Source organism: Bacillus rossius, chromosome 6 (genome assembly GCF_032445375.1).
Source record: "Bacillus rossius redtenbacheri isolate Brsri chromosome 6, Brsri_v3, whole genome shotgun sequence".
Classification (NCBI taxonomy): domain Eukaryota; kingdom Metazoa; phylum Arthropoda; class Insecta; order Phasmatodea; family Bacillidae; genus Bacillus; species Bacillus rossius.
In genome coordinates, this window is record NC_086334.1 from 73,237,737 (window position 1) to 73,251,292 (window position 13,556).

The 13,556-nt window shown below is 36.5% G+C and overlaps 1 long non-coding RNA gene across 1 annotated transcript in view; it reads left to right on the forward strand.

The window, feature by feature from the left end:
• LOC134533572 (uncharacterized) overlaps nt 1-10,748 on the forward strand; it is a 127,364-nt gene extending 116,616 nt beyond the window's left edge. Inside the window, exon 2 of the long non-coding RNA XR_010075339.1 lies at nt 10,627-10,748. This is a non-coding gene — a long non-coding RNA (uncharacterized LOC134533572). The remainder of the gene's footprint in view (nt 1-10,626) is intronic.
• The last annotated feature ends 2,808 nt before the right edge of the window (nt 10,749-13,556 follow it).

Consider the following 13,556-nt stretch of genomic DNA (forward strand, 5'->3'; position numbering starts at 1 on the left):
CCAAAATGGCCGTCGTGATCTACTTGTCCCGTTACGATTAGTCCCGTTACGCTGTGTCCCGTTACGCTGTGTCCTGTTACGCTTATCCAAGATGGCCGCCGTGACGACAGAGATGGACGTGACGTCAGAGATGTGGATCGGCTCTCGGCTCCACATCCTGCATCCTGATCTCGGACCGGCCAAACTATACTACTATTACCAAAATATTGACATTTAGGTATTAAGAATATGAAACACTAGAAGAGTCGGATTACTTATCACGTGACTATCCAAATGGATTTGTTGTCAGGCTTCTCTGTGTGGAAGAGATTATTCTTGCGTGGATGAGATATCCTTTGTATTTGGAATTCCTGGGAGTTGTGTTATTTATACAATAAAAATTTTATATGTAGGCGGAAATAATTTTATATATTTTTTATTCATAAATTTGATTAAAAAAGTATTTTACAATTGTTTGTGACCTATTGGAACAAAATGCTTAGCTATTATGAGAAATGTATGTCCAAATGTGTATCCTGGAGGTCGAATATGTTTTTTTAATTGAATGTGGTGCATTGGTGCGTTTTTTCTTAATGTTTCCTGAAATGTGTACCTAAATGACGAATATGTGGCAAAATGTGTGCCATGTAAACAATGTGTGTGTCTTTTTATTTAATGTGTGTCCAAATGTGTGTGTTAATTGGGTCCTAAATTACCAATATGTGTCCAAGTGAATGTTCTAAATTACAAATGAATATCCTTTTTGTTGAATGTGTTTGCAAATATTTTCCTAGATGACGAATATGTTTCTTAATATGTTTTCAAAAACCTGAAAATGTGTCTCAATATATGTCCTTTTAGTCATCTGTGCATCTAAATGTGTGTTCTAGATGAATGTGAATTTTCAAGTAGTCAGGACAAAAAATTAAATTGCTCAGGGTTGCGTGATTCTGTAGCAAGCATAAAACATGCTTAGTTCGTATATATGATTGTAATAGGTTAAATAGATTATGTAGCCCTGGAAATTCGAAGAAGCTTATCTTGTCTGCTTCAAATAGTTCATGATTTGTTTGAAAGGTTTGACAAGTATCGACGAAGAAATCCTCGTGATTCGTAAACGCTTGGCATATATGTATAGAAATAATCATAATTTGCGACGCATATGGCCTCAATGGCAGTATTATATATATTTAATGCTGGTATACTTGCTGATGTTTCCTAACATATTCTTAGAATCGGGCAGTTATCTTATATAGCGTCCTTGGTATTGGTAATGAAGATTATTAAACTTGTCGAAAAGTGATGGAAAAAAACATTTCAAATAATTAATTTAAAAATTATTTGGTAATTTAAGCACTGACAAAGAATCACACCTAGAAAGGAAACTAAAAGAACAGAACAATATGTTTTATGTAAAAATTTAAGGATTTTTAGAATGTTTTGAAACATTTAGGGTAATAAATACAGTTTTCAAAATGCAGGCAATACGCCCTCAGCCTCATACTGAAAGCTGGTATATGAGGAAGTTAAGCCACTTTGGGGATATTTCATCATGTTTATTTAAATAATTTTTTTAAGAAAAAATAATATCCTGCCCCCGGCCAAGGATCCAACCGATGATATAAATAAATATTAAACATATTAATTTTTAAAATAATATTTTGCAGAATTTTCCAAACTTTTATGTTGATAATTACATATTTTAAATATTTTAGCCAAGTTCGCCATCAAATGGCGTATTCTAAAATGTTCTGGTTATTAACACTACTGCACTCTAACGCTTATAAATTTAACCAAAATGCTACCATGCACTCTAGCATATGCGTGCAATATGCGACAACAGCGCTTCTAGTAGCAAGAATTAAAAAAAAAATGTCGGCAGCATACTCTATCTAACGAAGTGTGCAATGCGGTACACGGGAGCACCTAGTAGAACATATTTAAAACAAAAATTGCGATACTACACTCCAGCAGACTGCATGAACAATAAACGAGCATAGCGCTTCTAGTAGGAAGTATTTGAAACAAAGTTGGTGGCTTGGCCTCCAATATGTATGTATTGTCATTATTCCCTAATTTAAAAAAATTTACATGTCCCAAGATGTGTTAATTATATTTTTAATTACTTAATTTAATTATTAATCTTGTGTATGTCTCAAAGTACTATGTTTTCCATACCAAAGGTCCAACCTGCCATGTTTCAAATCACCTCGCGTCAAATATAGTTTGTATTAAAATGAAATATAATTAGTCTATACGGGTCATAAACTAGTAAGTAATGGAACATTGATTGTGCCGGAAATTAGGCATTTCGACACTTTTTTCTATAATTTTATATAATTTTAAATTATTTTTGGAAATTTTATTTGCTCTATAATTTGGTTACTAAAGGGCGATTTACACTTTGTTAGACTGGTGTACTCCCCTAAGTTAAACTTTGTGCCAGTAGTCTGAAGCACCTTTCCCAGAGATGTATCTGATATTATGCAGATCTAATACTTTGCTGGCAGCCAGTTTAAAATTTCCCTCACTTACAGGCACGCCCCAGTCCTGTAAAGTTACTTCACTTCATGACTAAAAACGCCTACAGCAGCTCTGGGCGAGCTGTTACCATTTCTCAGAGACGAGCTGACCATAGCCTTTACAGTCACGAATACATATTAGGTTCACTCCCCTGGAAGCACGTAATGGATGCTTGTTCCCAGCGTCGTTGCGTTTTCTCCCCCCCCCCCCCCCCCCTTACTCCACCACTCTTCCCGCTCAGTTCTAAGAATTCGCCTAAGGCCAATGACAGATCAGAAACCCCAGCAGACAGCGACTGTCTCCAAGGACGCCTCGCATAAAAAATGTGTGTGCCAGGATGGACCACCCCACGACATCTCGCGGCAGAAACAGTAACTTATTATCTTGGCCGCCAGAGTGTAGCAACTAGACTGCGCCCTTTAACCCTTGGTTTAAGCAGACGCCTTGGGCGAGTCGATTCTTTTTTATTTCAGACAGCCCTCAACAGATAGCGCTAAAGTCGGCCAGTGCTACCAACTTCGAGACATCAGTCAGAGTTTTTTTATGACGCCCTCTCGGGGAACTTCGGGACTTTTCGGTCCGGACTCCCAGCCCCCTCCCCCCCAAAATGATTCAAGATTTACTTTTAATTACGAGACGCGGTTCTCCGCGGGACACTTCGCGTCGCGACTGCAGACGGACCGTTTGATTATCGGCGAGTCGACGAGACACTGCAAGACTTCCGTCCGGCCGCAACCGACTATGTAGTCGCCTAAATAAGGGATGCTATCCCTATAATCTTCTTTATGTAGTTTAGTCCGTCTGCATAGTACAAAGTGTGATAGTTAGTTTTCTGTTAAATTATTTATTTTGAAATGGTAGAAACGACCGCGCCCAGCCGCGTAATCGCGGGATCCAGTTCCTGGCTGGCGACGCATCGGTAAACAGAAGCCAACTCCCCTGTCTGGTGAGTGACGATCCGCGACTTTCCTCAACCTCCCCTTAACTTTTCCGGGCATTTTCTGCCCCGTATACTGTCTGTGTTCAAGTTCTGATCAGTTTTGATTCGGACTGTTCCAGCCAGGGTCCGAGAGCCGGACGCCGAATTGGCTTTTTCATCTCCCTTCCTCAACAACACACAGGCGCCCTGGCATCATGTACCAGCGTGATCTCCGGGAAACGAAGCCCGACCTCCGGTGCTTCTGTATCTTTTGACCCTTTTCTGAACTTTCTTTAAATTACGTCGTCAGATGCAGTTAATTAGATAAATATAATTTATGGACTTTAAGTTTATCCTGGGATAGTTTAAACATATTTGTATTTTTTTTATTGGTTTATGTATTTTTAGTAAATGAAACTTTTGATAATTCCATGTACGGCCGGCCAATAATTTTTTTTAATATACCTGAGAGCTGTTTAAGAATGTAATTAATACTGTACGTTAATATTTTCTTGTATCTGTTATATGTTTCCTCAGTATGGAGTAATTATATTTCAGACGGAATCACACCTTGTTTTTGTTCGTTTCTAATAAACTGGAGAAACCTAAAGATCCACCCAGCAAGGCAAAGATGGTAATCAGACCGTGGTTTGCTGCTACAAAAATAATAGCAGTTAGCATGGTTTTAACCTAGCTTGTATGAGACAGAGCGATGCTGGTGTGCAGAAGGAACAAACACCAGAAACAAAGATGGTGACCATTACATCTTAAAATATGGCGAATTCCATAGACGAAAGCAATATGGAGGGTTTTACATCATCCAAGACAGCTATCTCCATTAGACGAAAACAAGATGGTGAATGCGATGTCATAATACAATATTACGGAAAGTTCTCTATACTAAAAAAGCATGATCGAAGATGGTAGAAGTATATAGAATCCACGATGTAATCTAAAATGGCGGCTGTGGTGTCATTATAAAAATGTTGGCCCGGTTAAGGTCATCCATTATGACGGTCTGGGTCAAGGTCATCCAACATGGTGGACACGACACCGACCAAAATCATGAAGCAGATCCTGGACTTGCAAAAATATTTGTATTAATACCATAATTTTAAGAGAACTTTTAGAAAATGGTATGATTCATACGTTATTTTACTTATGTTATTCTGTTAATGGTCCTCTATTGTAGAATGGCACATTAGACAAACAAAAAAATAATAATTAGTGCAAATTCACGACACTCTCTGATAATGGTAAAAAATTAATAGGTTTCTTCCGTAAACAGGGACATGGAATAATTTCTAGTTTCAAATAAAAATCAAGAAGTCAGCCGTAGACTACGCGGGCAAACAACACGGTGATAACTCGCCTCGTCTCTGCTCGGTGAACGAGCATCGGGGTACATCCGTACGCCCACCTCGTTTACTCGCTGAGCGAGTCGGCAACCCTCTTCCCTGCTCTCCTCAGCTAGTTGCTGGCGGGCAGCCAAGTGCGCTGCCGCTCTGACTGCGAGTCCCCACTCGCTTGGACACACTACTCGCTTGGACACACTACTCGCTGGTCTATAGTGCGACTCGCAGCGACGGTGGCCTGCTCGCTCCCGTCTGGAACTCCGTGATGCGCGACGAGTTCCATCTGTCCTCCCTGTCCTCCAGGGTCTTGTAGAAACGCTTCTTTTTTACTTTTAAAGTTTGGGTTGTCTGGTTTTGAAAAATAAATATAGAAATGAATAACCCAAGAAAAAAGATATTTTACAAAGATTAGTTTCGCAGCAAACTTACGAGTAAGATAACAAACATTAGACGAGGCACATAACATGTATTTAAATTGTGACGAATCAAATGATATGTATTTATGTCCTAATTTTTGAAGGGCAGTGAAATTCATTTAATGTTTTTTTACTATGTTTTGTAATAAATAATATGGTCTCCGTTAATATATTACTACAAATGTTACACAAATATAAACATTACTTTATGTAAAATCAATCATATCAAATGTAATTCTAGTCAATATGTAACTGTGAGGTCGTGAATATTATTAAAAAAAATAAACCAACATATATTATTTCTTAGCTTATAAAAGTAATGTGGCCAGGATTCCGGCCAACATACTGTTTTGCTTTTGAAACTTGTTTTTGTATAAAAAATAAAAAAAGAGTTTATCTTTGTTTACTTATATATTTTACTAACTTTTTTTTAATATCTTAATGTTTGTTATATTTTAAAGTTATTTTAGTTTTTTTTAAATTTAAAGTCATTTATCCTAGCCTTTTTAATTATTTCTTGTTTTTAATTCTATTGTATCGCTGGGGCGTTGCGCGGGAGTGTGGAATCAGTTTCCTCGTTTAGAGAGTTTACGTGACAGTTGGCAATAGGAGTGTGAGTTGGCTGCCCTGTAAAAAAGAAGTTGGCAAGTGTGTGTTGCGAAGTGACGAGTCCGCTGCTAGCCGAGGCGAGACCTCGTTGTAGCACCTGTGCGCGCGGGGAGTATACTTGGCTCGCGACTGTGAGTGTACAGGCCATGCCCGGGCGCGGTGCAAAACTTTTCACGAGACTTTGAATTTTACACGAATAGCCTCGAGCAGGTTTGATCGGCTTTAGAGGGACAGGCAAGACATATCTATTACAAGGCATGAAGGAATTTAAATGCATTGTTTGAGATTAGCTACGAGTGAGTACAGCTGATTTGCTTGTATATGGTGTTGGTTCGGATGAACTGAAGTTATGCTACGTGACCTTGTGGTGGGCCAGAATATCGGTTTCCGCATTTTGCGTGCGCTTCAGTGGGCGAACATAACTTGGTTTGGAATTAATAATTTTTTTTAGTTTATATTTCAAGAAGTAAACTGACTTAAACATGAAATATTCGTGCACTCCACCAGCGCTTAGTAAAGGATTTTGGTACATAATTTTTTTTAATTAATTTTTTATTGGTGTATTTTTAATGGTAATTTTTGTTAATTATATCTTTGAATATAAATGCGGTCATTTAATTTAATATCTTTTATTAACTGCTGGCAGTTTAGGAATAATCATTTTGTACGATGTTTATACAAATAATTTTCCGTAATTTAATATTTTTTATAAAAATTAGTTTTTATATAAACAATAATTACCAATATGTAAAGGTTATATTTTTTTAGCGCTTATTGTAGTAAACACTATTTTCGGGTCACAATTAAATTATTTGGACTCTATATTTTAATTCATGTTTCTAAGAAGTCCAAGTATTTCATAAAAAAATTGCGTCAAATAAAGTAGAGCTATTATGATTTACAAAATAGTTTTTGATTAAATAAAGTGCTTATTTCTACACCGTTATGTATTTGCTCTGTCTATTGAGGACGTGTTCTTTAACAAAATATTTTCGGGCTGGGTTCATGCACGTATTTTTGGTATCATTTTTTGTAGTTTGTTTTAAATTGTATTTTAATAAAACCATTCGGGTGCTGATTTTGTGTTATCTACTAGATGCAGAGAGTAGGTACCAAAGTAAGTAATAATAATATTTTTTCAAGCAGAATATTTGTTTTATTTTTTTTTGTTATTGAATAAAAATATATAGTTAAAATCATTTTATAAAACTTCTTAAGAAATACTAAAATATGATGTATTATAAAGTAAACAATATCATATTTCTGTTTCTTAAATTACAAATATTAAACAATTAAAAGCAACATTAATACCCATTTAAGTTATTACTTAAATTCGAAAATAATTACAATTAAAAAATTTTAAGTATGTATTTTTATTGTTAATGGTATTTTACGATAACAAAATTCATCTACGAATTTGTAAGATAGTTTCAACAAATGTTATGAAATATTTCATAAAAATTATTTAATACCAATTTTTTCTATGGATTAGTTCATTACGTGGCATAAATATCATGTTGATTAAAATCAGCTGATTTTTTAAATTTAAAAGTTATGTATGAATAACTTGCTTCAAAACAGAAAATCAACAGCAGGTTTTCAAAGACAAAACCTCTTCCAGTAGTTGATCAGAACAATATTTTAAATAATCTACCAGCGTAAAAAAACTTAATCTTACTTATTATTTTATACTTTTAATACTTAGGTTTTCAAAATATTTTTTTTTAAATTAAATATTGTGTACTTCTTTTAAAAGAGGAAAGTACGTATTTATTTATGAAATGTTAAATTATTTTTTATAAATTAATTTATTTTATTTTTATTGAATTTATAAGTGAAAAACGAAAATTTAAAAATAGAAAGTTTTTTTTTTTTTTATGTTTGGTGAGGCAGCATAATTTTCTTGTATTTTTTATAGCTGGCATTTCGTTTTCTCCAACTCTCTAACCGTTTGTAACTAAAAGTTAAATGTTCTTTCTTTTTGTGTCTACATGCTTTTTCTTCCGTACATTTTTGCAAACAGTTTACTGACTCATGATTTCTTGTCTTGTTCGCTATTGTATAGCCTTTAAGTCTTTTCGCAGCTCCACATGATCCAATGGAGACTTACCTTGTTACCACGTCTGTCTATGGTCAGACTCGCTTCACTCCCGGTGCCGTCGGTCGTGATTGAAAGGATCGCCATAGCGCCTTCCTTCAGCGACATATGCTGAGGCACCATCGCGACGCTTGGCTGTGCTGTTGGTGAACGATTCCAGGAGTTCATACCGGATCATCCAGACGAAATCTGTGAAATTGTGTGTTGGCTGTCTCTTTGTGTCGTCAAACTTAACGAGCGCTTGCCTCGAACTTCGTATTTTTCCGGAGTGCCGTTGGGTTTTGGGCAAGCATCGTAGATGATTTTATCACGGCTCAGGCCGTACACACTGATAGCTTGGAGAAGTGTTAACCCAACCACTGGTGCGAGGTTTCAATGTATGCCCCAATTTAAAAATAAGTACAAAAGAATTTTTTTAAAAAGTAAGTAACCTGAGAAAAATGTTTCTTCCTTCCATATAAGACAGTTTTGGGGATTTAGAAATGTAGCGACACTTGTTGCCATATAAATTTTTAAGTTTTTGTACGTCTTCCTAATGGTGCGACCACCTTTTGTCCGCTACCGAGAATCATTAGTTGAGCTTCCTAAGAGATAAATTAATGCTTGTGAACGGTTAATAAGTCAGTAATGTTAAACAGAAACGACTGTTTAGTTTCTAATTAACTTAAATACATTTTTTATTCGTTCGTTCAATTTTTTGTATTTTACAGCTATGGCTTGTATGTTATAGTTAGTTTAATAAAAAGTATATTAAAATAGCTTTTTTCAATCGTGTCTTAATTATTAAAAAATATATAACACATATAAGATATATATTTAATTTTTAAAGAATTGTCTTTTCAATGTAAAACTCTGTATTACAGTAGAATACTGGGACAACGTACTTCACTATAACGTATTTTTAATTAACATATTTTTTAAAAATTCCCGCCGAAATTCATATATTTTCAATGGAAAATGATTTCTGTTTAAAGTATCATAATTTTCACTATGACGATCAAATTCCATCACTAGTGTGGCATTGCTACCCCAAAATTTACTTAAACTGGTAAATAAATTTACAGCTAAATTGTTACGCAGTTTCGCACAGCGTAACTTTGATGAATTTCAAGACCGCGCCCCTGCCTGTCACCTGGATACCGACCGCAACACAGGGGCGCGCACTGTTCGAATTCTGCGCGCCTGACAGCAAGCCATCGGGCCCGCTCGGGTCCTTTCGACTCAGATCGGCTTCGCGGGCTTGGCGCCGGAACTACCGACGAGCCGAACTTCCGCCGCGGGCACCCAGACTGTTGTTCGGTGTGATCGGTCGGGGCCCAGCGGACTATAAATACGGCCCACTCCAGTGGATCGTCAGTCAGTCTCTGACTCAGCCCGGCGTGCCAACTGCTACTGCCAGAAGAATACGGTAAGAGACGCCGTCAGAAACTAAGTTCCTAGGGACTTTGAAAATGTTTCAGCTCAGTTGGAAGACACAAGTCAACGACGGACTTAGAGAAATTTGAAATGAAATAGTTCTCGTTGGACTTAGCAAATTTTCGCAGAGTGAGGACATAGAAAAATTTGCCTCGTCTGTTGAATAAAGGAGGTCTCGTGAAGAAGTCACGGACATAAATGTGTTTAACTGAACCTGAGATTTATAACGGCAGTGAGTAATAGTAGCAGTGGGCAGGCGTCGGACGAGGGGTTCAGATCATACGCCCTACGTAAATTTTTACCAACTACCAGTTACGTTGAGGACTACGGTGACGTAACATTTTGAAACGTCAGTAACCAAAGTATAATTTACGTGACAGTATTCGACTAAACATTTCACGAAGTAACAATACATTCCGGATGAATGCAGTGCTTGTGTAACGACCATCCTTCCTAGCAGCAGCACACAGCAACTACGTGGATCTGGAGAAGTAATGACGGACAGGAGTCCGCACCAACGTCGCCCTCACCGAGTGTCGGGCGCCGACCCAATACTTCTCAGCGAGGTCAGCTGCTGCCACAGGCAAGCATTCAGCAGGCGTCCAAGGCTGAGTAGAACACCAGGCAGCAACAGCACGAGGCGAGTAAATGAAAATAAGACTCTCCGCGATATCGGCGGGGTGTACACCGGAATAAAAGTACCGACGTGGTTGTCGCCTGATGTTTAGTTAAGACTCACTATTATAACAGCATAGATTAAAGTGTGCGTAAAAACGTAAACATTTCGGAGTTGGGAACACGTAATTTGGGGCGTGGTGAAACATAAAATAAGAAAGACTGAGCACACATACACTCATACACACTATACCAGAAAAACAGTCCAGTGAAAAAATATGCAGTAAAAACTTTAAAGAATTGTTCATTTTCAAAGATAGTACAGTAGGAGTTTATGTTATATGAATTTAAAGGATATATTCATAACCAGAGAAACCAAGTTACATGGTGTTGTTTAAACTGTGCTATATTATATTTCGTTTCTGTTGTCATTGTTCATATACTTCACCATGGTCTCTTTTATCTTTGTATAACAGTAAACCGATTTCTTTGGATATTTTAAAATCAAGGGAAAGTGACCAGAACTTGAATTGTAAAATTAATTTCATTTGGATGTTTGTTAATTACAAGGGTATTTCCTATATGTAAAATTAATTTACTATCCCTGTCGGCTCCAGATAAGGGCCCTAATAAAACTTGTGTAAATTTGTATTTAAGAGTAGGTGTATTTAACTATTGTTATTTTTTTGTTCACAGAAACGTGGCTCTTCTCATGGTGTTATTCCTCAAAGTAATGTCTCTGAAGTTTAATGTCAAGCCTATTTAATTTGTGTATTGAAGGGTGATGTTTACTGTGAAAACCTTTGTTAACAATAAACATTTATTTCACGTACGTTTGCACCACATCTCTGTGATTGAAAATCTTGCCCTCCCGTCCCTCTTCACCGGACAGGAGGTAGAACAAACGAGAATCAATCAACCACTGCAACGTAATTTCTAACCTCTAAAACCTCAAAACAGACAAACGTTTCGCGCTCCACCACAGATTAACGTATGCGACGTGAACAACACAACAAACACCATTTGATACATCATAACACTGAAGTTCGAGAGAAAACTTTATTTGTTCAGAGTAAGCCGTCACAACTAATGTATTGTTTTAAATCCGTGCCTGCGTGATTGTTCTTTTATTTATTTTCAGGTTACGTTTTTTAGACACCGAATTGAATCTGTGCTAAAAAAAAAAGCTATCCTGGAGAAAAAAAAAGAAACGAAAGCACTTCACGCTTAAGGAAAAATTGGAAATGCTCAGATAACTGGCCAAAGGGGAAATGCAGGTCGCAGTTACGAAGACATAGGGCATTGTGGCGACAACAGTAAGTACGATTGTTGAATACCGGGCAAAAATTGACAAAATGTATTTCATACATATCATATGTATTCCATACATTATTCCTTTGTTTGGTTGTGACCGCACAATGCTTCGTTCTGGAGATCACAAAGGCCTGGAAGATGCTTTGAACAAATGTTTGAAAGAAGAACGATGAAAATATGTTCCAATAACAGGTCCAATGTTAAAAGCTAAAGCAAAACAGTTTGCACTGATTATGGACATCAAAGACTTCCAAGCCAGTTCAGGGTGGTTGCGCCGCTTCCCGGGACGACAGATATGTCATGGAAGGTTGTGTGTGGGGAGGACAAGGATGCAGACACAGAGGCAGCAAACCAGTGGAAGGAAGAAAAGCTGGAGAGTATTTTAAGTCGTACTCATTACACAATATTTTGAATGCTGATGAAACGGCCTTTATTTTTTACAAACTTCTGCCTGGTGTGTGTGTTACTGATTTTAACATTGTATATACAGCGCTCTAAGAGACATTGGGCTGAAGAGCTCCCGAACAATACAAAAGGTTTTTAAACTTTCCTTTTATGTTAGTGTAATGTATATTCTGTGTAATTCTAATAATGTAACCGATTGTGTAATTGGCAAAAGAGCAAAGATGCTGGAGTGTCAATATAATCACTCTTAAGTTGTAAAGTGTTATCATGTACAATAAAAAGACTTTGAAATTGAAAATTGATTGCCTAGCTGGACAAGGAGAAAAATTTACTGGAGGAAAAAAATAAAAGGTGGTCTGTGTTGCTTTGTTCCAATGCCAAAAGAACAAAAAAATAATAGGCCAGTAATCAGTGGTAAACACAAGATTCCCAGGTGTTTCAAGGAAGTTTCTTGTTTTCCTGTGGATTATGCTAGTAACACTAGTAACACCCGTGCATGGATGACGAGAGAACTCTTCGCAAATTGCCTGGTGAAAACCGATGAGTATGTGAAAAAAAGAAGAATAAATCCGATTTTAATTCACTACTGAATAGCACACAGTGTTGATGGTCGACTAGAAAACATCAAATGATGTTTCTGCCACCAAACTTCACATCTTAGTTGCAGCCCCTTGATCAATGCATTATTCTGAATGCCAAGGTACAGTTTCGGAAACACCTTGTTGAGTGGTTACTCATCAACAATAGGTTAAAAGTGCCCACCAACACCAATGTTCGTCAGGCAGTTGAGATGGTCACAGGTGGATGGTGGAAACTAACACTCCTGGAGAATGTCTGGTATTGTAAACTGTGAGGCTGACGAGCTCAATAATGCAGCTTCACCAGACCAGGATTCGAGCCACACTACAGCACAAACATGCGAAAGCAATGACATTGACCCTGAAGTAAGGCAAGAAGTGTCAGCCTCCATGCAGTTTCATGCTGTTTCATTCACAGACTATGTCTCTGTGGATAATGAAATATAAACAACACCAGTGTTTACTGACAGCTGCATAATAAGTAAAGTCATTCGATCACAGCCATCAAAAGCAGAATCAGATGATGATTCTGACTGTGAGGTTCCGCTTGTGACAGCAACGGAAGTTATTCTGAGCTTATGAAAACTGAACAAATTCATCTCTTTAAACATAAAAAGGTTCCAGAAGAGATCAGGTAATATTTCTATGACATATAACATTTTGTTCAACAGATTATCATTAAAGCTCTAAAACCAACTGAAATAACAGATACTTTTTTTAAAAATAAATAAACTTAACATATGCTGAAACACTAATAAGATTCTACTGTATTTGGTAAACTTTTAAAATTGTTAAATGGATTCACTTATAACATAATTGTAAAATAATAATATTTTTTAACGTTGTACATCTCTGAGCTAATTAACGTAGAAACTCATAACATGTATTTTGACTAATACCAAATTTGATTGATAAGTGATAATTTTACTATTCCAAATAACAGTGGTTTGAAAGAAAATTCTCCCTTAAATTCTTTATGTAGTGTTGGAAAAATAAATACAGCCCTACAAATATTGTTCAACATTTGTGGACTATGCACAATAAAGAAATGCAGTTTATGTTGATTAATTTTGCATAAAGTTTTTAATCACATTTAATTGGGTAACCTTTGTAATTATTGGCCATATACCAATTATTGATATATTTACATAAAAACATTTACAATTAAAAACAAATTGAACTTTCTTAATTTTAATTTTAATGCATGAGATATGACAATTATTTTTACATTTGTGCTGCAAGATAAAAAAATCGTATTCCAAAAATGTTTTATTAATTTCTAAAACTACGTAGTGTCACTTTCAAATATCATTGCAACAACTGGATTTT